This window comes from Myotis nattereri (genome assembly GCF_964212035.1).
Source record: "Myotis nattereri genome assembly, chromosome: 15".
NCBI classification, from domain to species: domain Eukaryota; kingdom Metazoa; phylum Chordata; class Mammalia; order Chiroptera; family Vespertilionidae; genus Myotis; species Myotis nattereri.
Genome location: NC_138090.1, coordinates 16,097,248 through 16,116,980, shown reverse-complemented (window position 1 = coordinate 16,116,980; position 19,733 = coordinate 16,097,248). Strand labels below are relative to the sequence as shown.

The window sequence follows — 19,733 nt, the reverse complement described above, 5'->3', positions numbered from 1 at the left end:
CACACAAATGATTCTTCCTTTTTCCTCCATCCATCTCACAATCCTTACTATTTACCTTTCTTCTTTCTTCCTCAACATCTCGACCTCCATCCATCATTTCCTTAAAAATCCTACCAGAAGCAGCTTCCCCCTGGGACGTGGGATGGTCCAGCCCTTCGGAGTGAAACACCTGCTCCAGGCAGGACTCCCTTGGCCCACGGGTCTGCCATGGGATCTAGAGGAAGTCCCTTCGTCCTGGTGCTGGTGCCGGGGAAGGTGTCCACTTGGCAACAGGACACAGAGCTGCACAGTGACTGGGGAAATGCTGGGCCATGGACACATCCAATAAAAATATCCTGTGACTTGGTCCCAAAGGTGTGGCCTTCCCCATGCCCTGGAGGGGCTGCGGGGCGGGGGGTGGAGAGCAGGGCGCTGGGCTGGCAGCAGGCCCCTGGGAGGGAGCCGCCCTGGAACTGTGAAAGGCCTGCCGCACCAGGCACACTCCCAGCGCTGTGCGCTCTCCAGCGCTCTCTCCCCCACCAAAAACCCCGAGGCCTCCGGAGTGTACACTAACCACAAGCCTTTGAGTGGCTCATGTATTTACAAACTGAGGCATGTCGAAATCAAAGGGGATACCACATGACATAATTCGCATTAAAATGTCAACAGGCTGACAATTTATAGAGTCAATCCACGTAAGGTGGGGAGGATGGAGACTCAGTAATTGTTTAATTCCTGCTGAAACCCCCGGGCCGCTGCGCCTTCGGGAAGCTGGATGAGCTGGGGGCCTCCAGCCTGCTCAGCGCCCCACGGGGCTGGCACCACGCCAAGGCCAGGCAACAGGTTTAACCATTTAGGGTGCTCCGCTGACAGAGCGGAGGAGAAACGGAGAGGGCTTTCGTGGAAAATGGAAGGAGAGGGGTGGCAGGTACAAGAGTGGGTCCTTCCACCAGTGTGTGTGTGGCTGACAAAATGGTCTCCTTTGTTGCGCCCCTGCCACACCCTTTCTTTTCCATGCGTCCAGAGCTGGAGATCTGAATACATGCAAAAGGGCCGCCCGGACTTGGTTTCCTGCCTGCCCTGGGGCAGCAGCCTGCTCCCCAAGGAGCTCAAAGAAGGGGGCAGCGTTATTTGCACCCAAATGAACAGCCTCTCACCTTGAGGGCCCCAACTCTCCAAAGAAGCAAGAGCAAACTCATGATCCAACCCAGAACCCCACCCACATAAAATGACCCCTGGCAGTTCCTCCCACCTCCTCTGCCAACCCTGCCGGCAGCGCTTTCTGACCCCACGGCACCACAAGTCCAAATTCTTAGCGCCTGGCTAGGACTCGAAGCATTCCCCACACGGGTTTGGTTCCCCCGGGGCTTCTGAAATTGGTTTTACTTGTGTTCCTTCAAATGCACTGACCCTTACTGGGGGAGGGGACCCTGTAGGGGTACAGGCCTGGTGAATGGAACACAGAGTTTGAGAAAGCTTTGAGTGGCAGGTTCGGGAAGGCCCTGGGCTGCACCCCAAGCTCAGAGCCAAGTTATAATCTTTGTAGCGTGACATGTAAAAGACATCGTGAAAAGAGAAATGGTATTAATAAGGCTGTTTGGTGAAGCTCATGGATAACAATCATTCTCTGCATTAGCCATGTTCCAAAAAGGTGGCTGCGCTCGGTGGGACGTGCCCCCCAAGGACACCCAGGGCCACATGGGCTGGGGCAGGGCTCGCTGCACAAGCTCACTGTCTGTGTATAAACAGTAACACCTCGTTCTCTCTTCTACCTCATTAACTGAAACACATTAAAACAAGTGTGCACTGGGAGCAGAAAATGAGACTGTTAAACCAAGCTGATATAATCCTCATCAGTGTGGGAAATGAGACCGCATCAATTATGCTGAGCCAACGGCAGTCATGGGGATGCGCTGGGCTCCTGGGCTCCCGGGCTCCCGGGTCCCTGGCAGGAGAAGGGAGCAAAGAGGAAAAGGAACCTTTACTTTGATAAACACGTGCATATAACACACTTCACACATGCTCGCCAAACACACAGAGCTGCCCGCCCATTTTCTATTCCACCCCCAGGGAAGGAGTGGCCTCTGATGAAACACACTCTTTGAAGATGCTTCCGCACATAAAAGTCTTTGCCAAACTGGAATTAGAGGCTAATAGGAAAATGAAAGTACACTTATTTAAACATGGTGGTGGGGGAGAGAATATTAATTCTGTGCCAGCTTCTCTTGTAGACAGTTTTCAAAGTTCACAGTCTCTGAGGCCAACAAAAGTCCTAAGTCCTAACCCTCAAAATGACCAGACATAACTGCGCGTGGCATAACCAGAGCGTTTCAAAAATTAAATATTGAACAAGACAACAGTAATTCAAGCTCTACAGGAGCAAAACAAAACTAGCATTTGCCTTCGCCTGCCACGGCCCAACATGAATACCACTTCAGAATCAATAGGTTTAGAAATACCCATTAAACCCGGGGGGGGGGGGGGGGAAAACAAAAGACAATGTCTGTACATTTCTAACATAAGGAATGTTAGAGTTATCCTGACGACAGACGGCAGAGTCATTACCTATAGCCACGTGCGGGAGGAACGCAGAAGACGTGCATACGACAGTTATAAAATGTAAAACTTCACCCAAGGAGCGATCATCAAGGGACATAACAAGGTCCCACATCCTGGATGTTAGAATGTGTCACATTTGATAGTAATAATTATTGCCACATGTGAAATGCAAAACTTCCCTTTGCATTTCCTCATTTGTGTTCAAATTTGCAGCCTTATCGTGTTGTTGCCATTGATTTGCATTTCATGTCATGGGTGTTTCCAAACACACTTCTTGACACCAGCGTGAAACCGAGGCTGCTTCACAGCACCCACTGAAGGGCAAGAGCAGCCCTGTTGCTCAAGTACACCTTCCAGATCTGCTCACACTGACCCAATCGTCGAGGCAATGAGCTTGTGAGATTTTCTCCATGGCCCGCACTTTGCACATTGTTTCTGACGTTCAAGATCATTACAGCATTGTTCTTTCAAATCCAGGAGCAGGAGAGAGGCATCTCCACCCACACTGACTTAGAGCTGTTACCAGAAATGCCAGGTGTAGCCTTAATTTCATTAAACAACAAAAACAGTCATCTTTCAAAAGAGGTGGTGTAGGGAAGAAACATCCATAACTTGAGAGGCCAGGGAGACTAACTTCCAATGTACAAATAAGGGAAGAGGAGGAATGCGTGCCTTTAAAAAAAAAAAAAAAGTTTCCCCTGAAGAAAAATGTTGGAAATCTTTTAAATTAATGGATAACAAAGAGTTGCCATGGAAACGGTTTTACACACTTGACCCGCAGGTGTTCCCTCCAGTGAATGGAGACTGGGATGGGACAGCCACACTCAGGGACAGAAATGTAAACCCTGGAGGAAGACTCCTCCGGCAAGGTGAAGTCATCCACGCCCCCAGCCCTGCGGTTTTCCTTATAAATGGACGCTTCGGCAAGGTGGACATGGCGGCTCTGCAGCGCCAGCCAGAACTCCCTCTCTGCTCAGAGGCCGTTCCCCTTTACGATATTCTGTGGTATTGCCAAGGTTACGGAACATAAACAGACACAAATACAAAACATAAAGAGACACCGAAGCCAAATGCATTCTAGTGTAACAGGAATGCAGCTTCTGCTTCACAATCTCTCTCTGCCCCCACCCCAAACACACTGTGCATTTCTGGATTCTAATTTTGTTTTTGTTTCTTTAGAGCAAATATGCATTCGTTTTAATCATAATATATATGGGAATGGAAAAAAAGGAAGAGCATCCAGTTCTGAGCATGCTGTGTACGCTAAATCGGTTTCTAAGACTAAATTCTTACTGACACCTAATTCTGGTCACAGAAGGGAAATGTCGGCGTGCTGGCGTGTGTGGGAAGTCCTGTGGGGGGTTCTGTCCTTTAAAAAAGTAATCAAATACTGAGATCCTCCAGGTTATGCAGAACAAAATTATAAAAGGATGTTAATAAAAGTAACCTCACGGCTCACTCCTCTGACAACTGAGGACCTTAGCCACTTCTCAGAGAAGGGGTCCAACAATTTGTAGCAAAAATAAAGCTGGAGTCCTTTCTTAATTTTCAGAAGACCCTCACTAGGTCCCTTCTTGCTCCATTATTAGGAGGAGACAGACATGTGCCTTAAAAAATACAGTCCTGTGAGCACACACTCTTAGTGCCTGGGGGGAATTTGGGGATCTCGTCAAGCCCCCCATTTTTCAGACGGGACCCTGACTGGCTGGCCATCTCCCCCACCCCCGTTTTTCAGATAGAACTAGGACAGGCTGGCCAAGGTTAAATTATTTGCCCAAAGTCAATTCACTACACATTAGTCACATTTCTCTTAAGGAAAATTCTTTCTCCCTCCTCCAAACCAAACAAACCAAGAAACACCATCCCTTCTGTCCCCCAAACCAAAAGTGTGACAAGCCCAAAGCTAATGAAAACCAAATTCAATCACGTGGTCTTCATCAATGGAAAAACTGACGCAAACACGTGGTATTCTCACAGAGCCACGCGTTGCTTTGTGCATTATGCTGACTGCATGGTGGGCACACCCCATGTTGTTACCTCATTCAACTCGCTCACAGTCCCATGAGGCAGGTCATTCCGTGGCCCATTTTACAGCTGAGGAACAGAGAGGGATTAAGTTACGTGGCCAACACCATGCAGCCGCGAAGGACAGGAGCTGGGATTCGCGCCCAGGCAGCCTGACATCGGGGAGCCACTCCTTCTTTGAAATCTGAAGAGCTACCTAGGTGTCTGTCCCCTAAGACACTTAGGTGCCCTACCTCGAAGTTCTCTAGGGCCTTGCATCTACTTGGCATTCACAGCACCTGGAATGAGGCCCTGGCCGGGTAGCTCAGTTGGTTAGAGCGTTGTCCTGAAATGCCAAGGTTGCGGGTTTGATCCCCAGTCAGGGCACATTCAAGAATCAACCAATGGATGCATGAGTAAGTGAAACAAGACTTCTGGAAGGACCAAGAGCCTACTGGACTCCCCAGCCCCTCCTGCAGGGTCTGAGAGCTCTTGACTGGGCGATGTTTCTGCTGCTAGTGAAATGTGTGCCCGTCGGTGAAAAGCAGAACTCACCTGAGCCCTGTCTTCACAGACACAGCAGCACATCAATACCGCTCTCTCCATGTCGTGGGAAGGCAGAGGAGAGGGGAGAAGAGCCCTCACGTCAAACACGCAGCCTCTCTCTGTGCGGTGGAGGTCAGGGTGGCAAGTACATCTAACCACTGGCTTTTAGTACTGCACCCCCACATTGCATTATGGAAGTTCTCAATCACAGAGAAGAGCTTGGGTGGGGGTGGTAATCATATAGTAGGCACCTATATACCTACCATCTAGCCCAGCCATGGGCAAACTACGGCCCGTGGGCTGGATCCGGCCCGTTTGAAATGAATAAAACTACTGAAAAAAAAGACCGTACCCTTTTATGTAATGATGTTTACTTTGAATTTATATTAGTTCACACAAACACTCCATCCATGCTTTTGTTCCGGCCCTCCGGTCCAGTTTAAGAACCCATTGTGGCCCTCAAGTCAAAAAGTTTGCCCACCCCTGATCCTAGCTGCTAAACTAATACTTGGCTGTATGCCTATCCATCCACTGATACACCTATCAATGTAGCCAATGTTTCTGATGCATTTCAGAAAATGTTTCAGACACCAGTGCACTGTCCCCCACAAATATTTCAGCATGTATATATAGTATTAACTATGTTTATGGGGTTTTTAGTACTTTTACTAAAGGCCTGGTGCACAAATTCGTACATGGGTGGTGTCCTGCCATTAGTGGAATATGGGTCATTGCATTAGTGGAATATGAAGTCAATGCCTTGATCACCACCACCAGCATTTGTGTAAGACAACAGAAAGGATAAAACAGAAAGCATCAGAATGCAGCCACGCAGTAAGGATAAAATTATTTAATAAAACTTACACATGCAGAATACTTATTTATATGTGCTGACTCACTGATGTAAAATGTATCTCTTTTTTGGGTCACAGTCAACAAAGTTTATGAAGTTAAGGGCCACAGCCCTTATGTTAGTACATTGCCCTGCACATGGCAGGTGCTGGAAGAGGTGTGGCTTGAACATGGGCAGGAGGAGAGGAGGACACTGGAGTTCCTCTCTTACTGAGGCTGTGTTCTGCCATCAGGAACATGGTTCTCCCGGGAACAACCAGATCTGGGACTAATTAGCATCATTTAGACACAGACAGGGAGTTGGAGAGTGAACAGAAGGAGTAGGCTTTTCAGGGCTGAGCCCAATATTTATATTTCCATATTTAAGATCCATGCTTGGATATCAAATCCTATTGGCACTCAAGTGTCTGCAAGGCCCTGGGAAGGACGCATAGTTGGATGAGAAGAAGCAGATACTGCTATGAAGGACCTTATAACTGAGTAGAGGAGAAGGGCAACCATATGACGGATTGCAATGCTAAGTAAAAGGGGGAAAGCGCCAGTAATTTGTCTCCAACATCATCAGTCTCTAGGACTGTTGAGTACAAAGTGTTGTGATTGGGGTCAGCAGAATGTTTTGGGATACAGAGCCCAGGCCAGCTGCATGGGGGACTTTTCAAAGTACTTGGGCACAAGCTCACCATTGTACCAGGACTTTTTCTCCGCGGGTCGATGCAGAAATAAGCTCTGTGCAAAGCTGATGGTAAGTGACACGGCTGTGAGCAGCTCTGGGATGCTCTGGTCCTCGCGGGACGTTCATTTTACTTGAACATATGAATTTGGACTCTAACTCATGAAAGGGTTCAGGCAGAGCCACTGCACCAGATTCGATGGCAGGAGGAAAATCACGGGCACATTCTGCTAGTACGCTTGTCATTCAGTAAATATTAACGGGGCTGGTGTCAGACACTGTTCTAAACACCAGGGGTACAGCCATTAAGAAGACAACCAAGGCCCTTGATCTTTTGTGAGACAAATAAATAAACAACAAACAAGAAAAAGAGGTAACTGTCAACACAGAGCAGTGAACTTGGGTGAAGTGACGCTGTTGCTACTTGAGGGTAGGCGGTCAGGGAGAGCCTCTCCGAGGACCAGACATCTCATGAGAGACAGATGATGGTCAAAGCCAGGGAAGTGCGTTCCCGGCAGTGGGACGGCAAGTGCAGACGCCCTGAGGCAGGTGCGCGCCTGGCATGCTGAAGGAACAGGAAGAAGGGCAGTGAGGTGGGGTGCAGAGGGCAACGGGGAGGGTGTTACACGATGAGGCTGGCAGGGTGGGTGCAGTCCAGACCACAAGGAGGTTTGCCAGCCACAGGACAGAACTCAGCTTTTACATTACATGGGACGCAAAGTCATGGTTGGCTCTTGGCAGCAAATGATAGGGCCTGACGTACCTCGTCATAGAATCACCGTATGGAGAGTACATTGTACGGGACGAGAACAGAAGCATGGAGAGAGTTTGCACAGTTACAGACAATGGTTGGATGCCGGGGACATATTGTGGGGCTTATTGTGAGCTTGGGAATAGGTGAATGAGAGAAAGAGCAGCTCACAAACAACTCCCTGTCTTTTGGCAAATGGTAGACCAGTGGTGGCCCTGACCAAGAGGCAGGAGCCCAGAGGAGAGAGGGGGTGGGTGGGGAAGTCACCAAGACTTCTCTCCAGACCACGTTAAGTCCGAGGAATCCATCACCACACATTTGAATGAAAATGTCCAGTAACGGCTGGAGATACAGATTTGAGTGTCAGCAGAAGGCAGATGTTTAAAACCACTGGAGTGAATTAGGCACTTAGGGAAAGTTATAAACAGAAAGAAGGGGCCTGGGCCAAGCCCTGGGGAGTCCAACATTTACTATTAAGTAACAGAAGAGAAGCCAGCAAGAAGACCAAGGAAGAGGGCCAGAGGCGGCCTGGAGGAACTGGGAGATGGTGTCACAGAAGCCAAGGGAGGAGGAGGAAGAGAAGGGGCGGGGGACAGGTGGCAACGGCTGTGAGAGATCACGTGGGGTTAGGACATGGCCGATGGATTTGGTGACAAGGAGGACACTGGGGTCCCATCACATCCGTGGTGAAATGTGTGATTTCTGGATCCAGTGATTAATTAGGAGGAAGTATGTTGAGTTCACTCACATGACTGGCACAAGAGAGAAGTCGGTCAGTGTGGCCTCGGGCAGGTGCCCCCTCACTAGGAACCAGTCCACTTCCTTGAGCACAGGCTCTAGCCTGAGGCCTGAGGTCCAGGGCCACAAGCAGTACCCCATCGCCCACCTGCAGACAACAGCGCCTGCCCTCCTGCCTGCTCCATTCCCACCCCACCTCCCCTCCCCCTGCTTCCAGACACCCCTCCTCCACCTCCCAGGACCCTTCTCTGTCCCACCCAGGAGTTGTTCAATTTCACTAACCAAACCATACAGGCTCTATGCTTTTACCCTCTCATATCAAAATGGCACCTTTCCGACACTCTTCACCTACTTTCGTCACAAACAAACCTGCTTCAGGAAAAGAGAAGGTGAAGGGGAAAGCTGGTGACCCTGTGCTGGCGTCCACCTGTCTGGCGCTGAACTCCTGAGCGATCCCTCCGAGGCTACGGCAGCCCATGTTCTGAAGAGGCTCACAAACCAGGTGGAGCAACAAACTAACGCACGACACAGAGACCAGCTCGGTGCAAGGGGTGTGACAAGCACCCAGGACAGCGATGCCATCTGCAGCTGCTGGAGCAGATCTTTCTGGAAAACTGGAAGACATGTCTCGCTACAGCATGAGAAGACTGACCAGGAAACATGCTAGTCTTTAAAGTCCGACAAAAAAGACGTTATGCAATAGGCCCAAAGCCTCTCTCAGCAATGTGGGATGCATGCATCCAAATTACGGAGAAATGAGCACTTACAATGACATCTGTTGGATTAATTAGCTGTGTAATTAGGCTCCCCGGCGGAGCGGGGCTTTGTCGCCGCTGTCTGAGACTTCCCCAGGTGAGACTTTATTCCAAGTGCCACGCTCCAAGAGGAAAAGAGGCCAGGCCAGGCAGAGAAGGGAGGCCTGTGGCAGTGTTTGTGGGAGACGGTCAGAATGCAGAAGCAGGACTTTGGGGGGTCCTCTGGGACCCAGAGCATCGGAAAGGAAAAGTCATCCCCAGAAGCTTGACTGGAGAACCCGCCGGCTCAGAACAAACCGGCAGATGCCCGAGTCTGGACCTCCGATGAACTCAGGCACCGAAGGCTCAGAGGCAGGAATTACCGCGAGAGAACAGAGATGGAGAGCGAGAGGCGGATTCTATGCTGGACACAGAAAGACTGGACGAAGCACAGAATTCTGGTCCCTGGAGAAACTGTTTGCTCTTCTACGCTGGCAGCTGTGGCCACCACTAATGGGAACCCAGTCTGAGCAAAAGAAAAATAGTAAAAATGGTCAGATCCTAATCTGAGAACCAGAAAGCGAACAAACACACACAAGCAGACGCCTCCAGCCAAATCACTCCCACGGCGCTTCCACGCCACAGCTGGCTGCGGAGCCGCGCGCTGACTCACGTCTCGGACACGGAACAGCCCCAGGACCCGAGCCTCTGGGCCTGGCTGACGGGAAGGGCTAGGAAAGCTCCCCAAGCTCCTTCATCTTTAATGATTTTCGAAAACAAGAGAGGGGCTGGCAGGAGGGGAAAACGGAAACGTGAAGCACCACGAAGGGGGGAGATGACTCTGGATCCGCCTCGGCTCGGCGACTCCCGCGCTGGAGGCGAGCCAGGGGCTCCCCACGCAGACCAGCTATTCAAATGACACGTTACGGACGCATGAGCCCAAGTCTACATGGAGTCAGCACCCAGAGAGTGGTGCCGACCCAGGGGGAGAAATCCCTTCCTCTCCCAGGAATGCGTGTCCCAGAGACCACACCAGGGAACACCCTCCTACATGCTGGGGTCCAAACCAGCAGCAGGAGAGCGGGTGAGGGGACAGGTGCAGGGACGCTGCCCAGCACAGACCTGCCGGTCCCTGGGGCCATACCTCTGCCTCGTTCCGAGAGACGGGAAAGCAAGGACGACCTAGTGTCACAGGCCGTCAGGAAATCCAGACGTCAGCCCAAAAGTGGTTACAAAGGCCCAACAGCCCTCAGGAACCAGCCGGTCACCAGAAAGAGCCGAGAGGGAGAAAGACGCAACAGGCCGGCACGTGGATGTGAAACTCCGTCCACAAATCCCATCCACGGGCCGTCCCGGCGGATAAATGGTGGTTACAACTGTTGACCTAAGAGCATGGATATGCTTTGGAGGCCGCCATCCGGGGCCTGGGAGCCTGCCCTGCCAATTAACAGGTTACAAATCAAACACTCGCAGTAGATAAACATTTCCGACCTTCTCACTAGTTTGCTATTTACAGGATGAGGACGCAGGTCCCAGAGGAAGTTCCCTGATCATTCCTGATGATTAGCCCAATTCGAATCTTCCCTCCACGTTCCCACTAGTGTCCTGCAGGTGGTGGACACTTGGGGCCTTCCCTGCACAACAGCCAGCTCGAGTGCTGTGATTTCCGTCACCTGCACGTCAGCGGGAGCTGCAGGCGGAGCCCAGGAGCCGCGTGTGAGTGGGGACACGCCTGGCGAAGAGGCCGTCGGCTCCACGGGGCGTCCTGAACCGTGTGGCTCCAAGGCACTTCAGTCAAAGGAAATAACGGGGCAAATTACTGAAAAAGAAATTTTAGCAAATAGCTCTGGAGAAAATTTCAGATTTCATTATAGGAAAAGCACTTTATTTAATGTAGAAAATGTGAAAATCTGATATGACAGTTTTCTATAAATAACAAAAATTGGAAATCATCATTGGAGGCGTTTGTAATTTTCCTCTTTTGTTGGGAACCACTGGGAAAAAAAGGAAGTTTTACCAACTGGGAAGCCACCTGTCTCTGGAGGCTGCTGGCGGGACACCGCGAGGGACTTCTTCCCCGTCCAGGGGTGGGGTCATGCCAGGCACAGTGACAGGATCCTGGTTAAATATGGATTCCAGACAAGGAGATACCGTAATGATATTTTAGGGGACATGCTTATAATAAAAAACAGTTTGTTGTTGATCTGAAATTTACATTTAATTGGGTATTCCATGTTTTTATTTGCTGAATTTGCTGACCCTGCCCAGAGGCCTCCACTGGGTGTTTCTAGTGCCCTTGGGATCACTGCCCGGGGTGGCTGGTGTTAATAACCTCCGGCATGTCTGTGAGCAGTAGGTTTTCTTGTCCTTGAAGATTTTTTTAAAATATTTTTTATTGATTTCAGAGAGGAAGGAAGAGGGAGATAGAAACATCAATGATGAGAGAGAATCATTGATCGGCTACCTCCTGCAAGCCCCCCTACTAGGAGCCTGCAACCCGGGCAAGTGCCCTGACCGGAAATCAAACTGTGACCCCCTGGTTCATGCTCAACCACTGTGTTATGCCAGCCGAGCTGTCTTTAACTTTTGTACTATATCCTGATTATTTGTTTGTTTGTTTTAAGTGATGGAAACCTGACATTATCAAATGTCAAAGTATAAAAGGCCCAGTTCGTACCACCAAAATGGTTTCATAGTAACAGCTTTTCCCACCCTACCCTTCAATAGTGTTTATACTTTCAAGTTGTTGAAAACAGAATAAAGAGCATGGTTCAGGTGTGTTATGTAATTATGTAAAAAGTTTGCCTTTTCCTGACAAGGTTTCTGCTTAATTATTCCCTCCCAATTTCCCTTTCAAAACAGAACACCAGAAACACCTGTTGGGACTCCATCTCAGCAAATACACCCCTTTCTATCAAGTCCTTTCAGTCTGAGTCCTGGGCACATTCGAAGGGCTGGGCACGGGGTTCCCGCCCTGGCCCTGCTCTATGGCACCCTTTTGCTGCCAGCTCGGGCTTGCCTGGCACAACTATGACACGTGGCGTTCCTCTGGAATGTGGGGGCGTCGGAGTGATGGCGGTGAAACTCTGCCGAGGGTGGCGGACCACCCCTGAGACAGCAGGTGGCATCCGTGCAGGGAATTCCACTGTGTGGCTTATCCTCTGTGTGGGGGTGGACTGCAGGCGACTGACAGTTTGAGATTTTTCTGTCACCAGAAGATCTAGGGCTTTTAGCGTGAGGATTTGGGGTTGGGGAGGCTTTCAAGGACTTGGACAAAGCGGCAGTTCTTAGAATTTCTGAGATTAGACTTCCTTGCTCCTCCGCCTGAGTCAGGGCCGCGAAACAGCTTCTTTGGCATCCAGAGGAGCCGACCTACCACCTGGGCCTGCAAACCACTCACAAAGAAAATACAGTCATCTCACGCTACCCTAGTAAGAACTTCAGAAAAGGGAACATTTAGGACTTTTAGTATTTTTTCCCTGGCCTGAGAGAGAGAGAGAGAGAGAGAGTATGAACGAGACCCACAGTCTCCATTAAGGGACACTAAGAAACTCGAAACTCGGTCCCTTTCCCAAGCCCGTCTCTCCTAGAGCCGCCTTCGTCCCAGTGAATTGGAGGAGGGTAATTAATCCTAGAAATCCGGCCCTGGGGAGCGCGCTGGAGGAACAGGGAAAGGTGAGAGGAGGGCACGTCATCCCCAAGACCTCACACGCCTGGGAAGGAGAGCTGTCCCTCTGTCCCCTCTTCTTGCTCCTGGGTGCTTCCGGCAAACACCGCGGTGTGCCTGGACTGTTCAAGAGGCGCCCCGCTAGATTCAGAGACCCGGGCACCATACACGTGGCTTTTCACATCAGCGAGCGAGGATGGCTGCTGAAGGAATTATTGGACAATCAACCATCCAATTTGAAAGAGAATGCAGCTCTAAGTCACACAATACTCAAAACAGGAGCCCTATAGCGCCCCCACAATGGCCATTCCTCGTGGGTTAAAGACACAGCTGGGGCTGTGGGCGATACTGAGGAAGATATTGATCAAGTAATGCCCATCGCCTAGTTTTGAGCCCTGACTCCAACAACACTCACTAGCTTATGCCTCGGTTTCCCCATCTGAATATAGGCATATTAACAGAAGATGAAATCAAATTAATACATGGGAAGCCGGGATAACAGTATCTGGCTTGTAATAAACACTGCCTAGGTGTTAGCTGTCACTTTTATTATTTTATAATTTAGAAGAAGAAAAAAAGCTTCCCCGAGAAAAGAGAAAAGTTAGAAGCATAACAGATTGGACGTCACACAAGTGAAAAGTTTCTGTATATTCAGATGCACCATAAGCTGAGTGACAGTCGGACATCCCCCGAGGGCTCCTGGACTGTGAGAGTGTGCAGGCAGGGCTGAGGGACGCCATCCCTCCAAGTGCATGACTTTTCGTGCACCGGGCCTCTAGTGTGTCTATAAAGGTTTTTAAGTGAACAGTGTGTATATGTACATAATCATGTACATCAGTATAAACACAGAAAAAGAAGGATACAATTTAAATAGAACAGTGATTTGCTTCTGGAAAATAGAGTAGGAGAGTAGAAAAAAAAATTCCATTTAAAAAATTATTGAAAAATACTTTTAAAGATATCAGAAAGGGCTCAGGTTCAATTTTGTAAAATGCCTAAGTTATACGAAAAGAAGGAAATAAAAATATGTTGTATGTTCTGGCTGGTGTGGCTCAGTTGGTTGGGTGTCATCCCATGCACCAGGAGGTTGCCAGTTTGATTCCCCATCAGGGCACATGCCCAGATTCTGGGTTCAATCCCTGGGTCTGGGCGGGTGGGGGGGGGGCAGCTAATCCATGTTTCTCTCTCACATCGATGTTTCTCTGTCTCCTTCCCTCTCTCTCTCTCTCTTTCTCTCTCTCTCTCTCTCAATCTAATAAAAGCATATTTTTAAAAAATATATGTATCCTAAGATTAGGCTAATATTTATTTTCTCTTCCTGAATTGTTCAAATGTTCTCCAGTGAACATATTTACACATACTAATTATTTTTACCATAAAAATAAGAAAAACACATTTTATTATTAGCTTACATTTACGGTACCGTATTATGCTAGTCTCATAAGAGATAATTAAGAACATAGTGTTTTCACAGGGGCTTACCTTTACCATCCACAAAAAAGAGAAATTCACAAAAACAAGAGAGTAAACAAAAATACCAAAAGCTTTTAGAAAAATGAGAAAAGTGTTATCGTTAATGGTTGTAAAACTAATTTTTCCACAGGTGGCATATACAGCACTGGACTTTTAAAAAACAGGCACATCGAGTAAGGTTTCAATTCCATTATGTGGTGTCAGAAATGTAGAGTCAAAAGCTTGTGCTTAAAGCCAACGGGCAGAATGAATGTGTTGACAAAAACAGTACCCATTGGGGGGATGCAGATGCAGGTGGGTGGGATGGTTCTGGATGGAGGTGAGGACCGGGCATCTCTGCAGTGTGGAGCCAGCCTTGCACACACTGACGACAGGATGGCCATCGTCACCATAGCAGTAACGGATGAACTTGTTCAGGACAGGGGCGCTCTCTCTAAAAGAAATATCTTTTCATCTCCCCAGAGTACCTCTGACGTTAACTGTGGCCAGAAACCCTGCCTGAGCTACCCGGGGCTCCCCGGCCATGACCTGGGGACCCATGTGCAGCCTCCCAGCCCAGCTGCAGGAGCCCCACCTCCGTAAGGCCAGCCATTAAGTGGGGGAAATGAACTTCAGACCCACAGCTGCTCCAGGAGACGGAGGGCATGAAGGCTAAATGTGCTGAAATTTACCCAAACATCTGGCCTTTCACACCTTCTAAATCAACCACACGAAAACATTCCCTTCCTTTCATTTTTGGTTGAAGGCATCAAGGTATGAGGAGAAGAAGGCAGAAGTATGCACTTAAAAAAAAAAAAAGTCATCCTAATGAGAAAACAAGGACTGAGGAAACTGGTTCCAGAATGACGATGTGAACCAGATGACACTCACACCAGCGCTTCCAACACTGGCCACGCCAGGGCGGAGAGGACCAGGAGGGCGGGGGCTCGCCGGAGGATTTATACGCTTTCTTTCCAAACCAAACAAAGGCCACCAGTCACAACCTCTGGGCATGAACCACGCAGCTGTCTTCCTAAAACCCCAACCCAGCCTCCCTGCACCCAGACAGGCGCATGAGGGATGCAGACTGCAAACCAAATATCTGACGTCTATATTCTGCAATCTGTCCACGCAGCCTATAGTGAGTCTACGGCCCTGCTTGGGGCGTGAATGCCAACAAGTTTCTTACCCGTCAGGGAAAGAACGGAGAAGACAGAGTCTAGAGTAATGCAGAGTCTGACCAAGGGGCTCTTCCTGCCTTCCCTGGCCTTGCGTCACCCTAACGGGATGGCAGAAGTGAAAGTCTGGGTGTGTTTTTCCGTCAGTCAGTGCCGAACTCCTACTTTTAAGCCAAGTCGAGTTGGCATCTCGCCGTGTGTTCGCCTCGCTGGCCCAAGGCAGCCCACATGGGGCCCAGACCCAACTCGGTGGTAGACAACCGTCTTTGTGTCTAATTTAAGATTAATATGAAACCTTCGGGCTTGGCCCAATCAAAGGAACTTCAGCTGGGAACTGTTTGAGTAATAGATTCTGGTGGGGTCTTAATCTATCTGCTCAAGTTGATGGATTTCCATTCCAATGACTCTCAGGTGAAGAAAAACATCAAAGTGGAAACCAGATTCTAATAGTTGGCAGGTGTGCACTGATCGCCACCTGCCCTTTCTGCACCTCCCCCCCGCAGCAGAAAACACGGCGCGTTTCAGACCGCTCACCAGGGACGCCGCGCAGCAGCGCCGTCCAGATGAGCACGGGAGAGCTCACGCTAGCCCCGGAGCCGCACTGGACTCGGGGTCTCGGCTAAGCATGGAGCAAGGGGCAGGTGTCTGTCAGCACGGCGGTCCCCCCTTGTCCGCAGTTTGTTTCCTACAGCCCACCACAGTCCAAAAGTATTAAATGAACAATTCCAGAAATAACCCGTAAGTTCTAGATTGCACGCTGTGCTGAGTAGGGTGATGAAATCCCCCATCATCTCCTCCAGCCGGTCTGGGATGTGAATCATCCCTCTGTCCGGCACATCCTCACTGTACACGCTCCCCACCCGTTAGTCACTTCAGCTTGGCCATCAGATCAGCCGCTTTGGCATCACAGGGCTTGTGGTCGAGTGACCCTTACTTAGTGCCACATCCATCTCCTATCACAGCATATTGTTTTAATTGCTCTCTTTTAGTATTAGTTGTTGTTAATCTCTTATTATGCCTAATTTATTAAGTTAAACTGCATTCTAGGTATGTATGTATAGGAAAAAACTTCGTGTATTTGGGCAACCACTGGGGGTCTTGGAACGAGCATCCCAGTGAATACGGAGGGAAGGGGGAGGCTGCTATATCTGCCGCTCCCCTATTTCAGGTAAGTGAGGGCACCCACACCTCCGTGGCAGGGAGGGTGCAGGTCCCACACGCACAGGGTGAAGCAGCAGAAAGGTGCATGCTTCGTGCTCTAGAACTGCAGCCCTACTGAGAGACCAGCACCTTTTCCATAGCACCCTTCCACTCGGGCTCAGCTGAGTCGCTGTGGAGAGAAACCAAGAGCCAGCCGCTAAGCTGGATGGCCTGCCTGCTGTTCTGATCCATCGCGATGTCCCATGTTCCGGTGTGAGGATCCGGAAAGGTGACCACTAGGGGCTGGGCCAGAGTCACACAAAACTCATGCCAGGCACTCAGTCGTGAGCTCTCCACAAAAGTAAGCTTGCAGTTCAGAGAAAAGGGCACATTGTCCGCTGTCGGGGCCCCTACACTCCCAGCCCCACACCCTTACACTCCCAGGAGGCAGGGAGGGAGGGAGAACTCATGGAACATCAACCTCCATTTAAAAGCTGCTCTCACACAATAATCAAAACTAGACAATTCCAGGCAACAGAGATCATGTCACTCGGTTCTGGGGTTTTTGTTGGTTTGTTGGTGTTTTTGCAGATGAGTCCAACTCTCTCTCGTGTCTGGATTAGAAATTCCCTCACATTTTCAGGCAGTTCAGTCCCAGAACAGCAACCTGTGTTCTGGCGTTTATGACACCCGGAGAAGTGACTCTGGCCCGGAGTGAGGAGTGAGGTCAAATGACAAGCCGGAAAGCCACGCCTCCGCTTGCATCTCCCGAGGCCGCTGCTCTCTCCTCCAACATGAAAAAGGAAGAGGAGGGAATAAAAGCCTCAGTTGAAAGAGAGGGTGGGAGGCCTATCAGGAAGTCCCATCCATCATGGCCACTTGAGTAGGTGCAGCAGAAAGCAAGCCAGGGAGTCTCCCTGACCGATAATGAATAATTTGCCAGGCAAGTGGGGTGGGGTGGGGTGGGGTGGGGTGGGGACTGGGAAGGGGTGAGCCAGGAGGGCTGCGCGAGAAGCGGGGCGCCCTCCCCGGTCAGGAGCATCTGGAGCTGTTTCTCTAGCAGACAGTAAAGAACTCGATTACATCCAGTTAACTGTGCACTAAACTGATTATGCATGTGCTGGGCTAATGGATTACATTAGCAAGAGGAAAAATAACATGCAATCAATCTCCATTTACTACAGGCCACACCAGGGCCGAGAGAAAAACTCGCTCTCAAACCACCTCCAGTCCCCACCCCGAAGCCCCGGGACCCTGGGAGAGGGAGCCCCTCGGGGGCAGGGGAAGTTTGTCTTCGTCTCACTGGGGGATGGAACGGCCAGGTGAGGACGCTGCAATGACAGGCCTGTCCCTGTGGCAGCCCCAAGTGGGCGGGAGAGCGCCCTACCCCCTCCGCAGAGCCCTGCAAGCGAGGACGAACGACACCGGACTGATGACACAGGGAATTCTGCCCCGAGTGTAGGGGCTGGTCGCGCCCAGGGTGTGCCAGCCAAACGCCCTGTTGGGGCACCTCTCTTTCAGGCACTGGTTCCCATGTGCCATCCTGCATCCCAAAACCTATGGCCCTTCCACCTGCACCGCCCTTTTTGAGCGCCCTTTAAAAAAAAGAAAAAAGAAGATGGCCCAGCTGGCGTGGCTCAGTGGTTGAGCATCGACCTATGAACCAGGAGGTCACAGTTCGATTCCCAGTCAGGGCACATGCCCAGGTTGCAGGCTCGATTCCCAGTATAAGTGTACAGGAGGCAGCTGATCGATGATGATTCTCTCTCATCACTGATGTTTCTCTCTTTCTCTCTTCCTCTCTGGAATCAATAAAAATATATTAAAAAAATGTTTAATGAAAAAATAAGGCCAGGGAGGAGGATGGAGACACACACAGTTTCCCTCACATCCATCCGGCAAACCGCCTCAAACCCCACTCTCAGTGTGACTCGTGGAAGTGGTTCGGGTCCCAAGAGGGGATATTCTCAGCAAATCCTCCTGGCCCCCGGCCCTCTGGAAGCAAAGCCTGGTATACTCTTACTGGAGGACGGAGCGTGGAGTTAATCACCACTGTGCACATTTTATAATTTGAAGAGCAATTTTTCCCTTGGATGGAGGAGACTGGCTTCATGCCACCTCTAAACGACCTTCATCAAAGTTGCACACAACCTTCCGTGGCCACACCGAGTCCTTTGTACTGATTTTGCTCAGTGGGGTCCTTTGGAAACTTTTTTCCACTGGTTTTTCCATCAGGTTTTCTTGACCACATCGGCACCACCCTGTGGCCAGTTAAGACCTCCAATTTCAACTCACCACAAAGAGCCTTTTATTTCCAAGGTGGCACAGCACTAAGCCACCCAGCGAGGTTCTTGATCACTTAGGACAAGGGGGCTGGCCACGTGGTGTCCAGGCCTTCCCCATGGCACCAGTCGAGCCCCTCCATGCCGGAGTCAGCTGTCACTCCAGAACATTCTATTCCCACTGCCTGGTTCCTGCTTTCTCCTCCTCTCCCTAAAATGGGTTCGCATCCAATGCTACACAGGCCTCTCGCCAGCCTGAGAACGAGCAACTGTAAAACGCGTTCCAGGCATCAACGTCCCAGAGACCATGTGGGGTGGGTCGGAAGTCTTCCCCACCAGAGTCTCTACTGAAAATCGCCAGGGGATGACGGCAGCTCAGGATCAGCAGAAACGCGACCCTCCTTGGCCCAAAGACCTGAGACCCCATGTGGAAGGAAAAAGGAGAGACTGGCAATACAGGGAGGAAAGGGGAAGAGGCAGTGAGGGCGTGGATGGTATGCGGAGGGAGGCTGGGCAGATTTATGGCGATTTGTACCTGACTGTTCATACTAAAGCCATTACGGGATGATTAGAGAAAAAGGTGAGGCTTTAAGTCCAGTGAAAATCAATAGAAGTGTCTGGAGCAATTCTGCCGAGAGAGTGAGAGGACTATTTACAGTATCTGAACACCAGCTCCTCCTTACAGTCTATGGGCGGAGAGAGAGCCGGGAGGGGTCGGGGAGGGGTTAAAGGAGCAGGAAGGAGGAATGAAGGAAGGGGAGAGAGGACAGAACAAAAGGAGGAAGATGGGAGAAGCCTGGAAAAGGGAATAAAAATACACGGAAGAGAAAGGAGGATGGGGGGGACCCAGGGAAAGAACAAAGCAGCCCCCTTGCCTGACCCTGCCTCCCCCGTAGCAGTTCCCCGTCTAGCCTCCTGCCTCACTTATTCATGGTGTGTAGCACGCACTTCCTGGGGGAGCGCAGGCATTTTCGTCTGTTTTGTGCACGGATGCAGGCACGTACCCAGAACAGTGCCTGGTATACAGCAGGTGTGTATGTGCTGAGTGAACAAACAAACGAATGAACAAACGTACACAGCACCCGAAGAATATCCAGGAGAGATTTTTTTTTTAAAGGGAGCGATGAGATGGGATGGACAAGGGGAGCGAAAGCTCCTGGGGGAGGGGGAAACCCAGGCGC

The 19,733-nt window shown here is 50.2% G+C and overlaps 1 protein-coding gene across 1 annotated transcript in view; it reads right to left on the bottom strand.

Annotated features, from left to right (window-relative positions):
- The window catches only part of ZFHX3 (zinc finger homeobox 3), a 151,678-nt gene that overhangs the window by 123,360 nt on the left and 8,585 nt on the right, over positions 1-19,733 (bottom strand). The window lies entirely within an intron of this gene.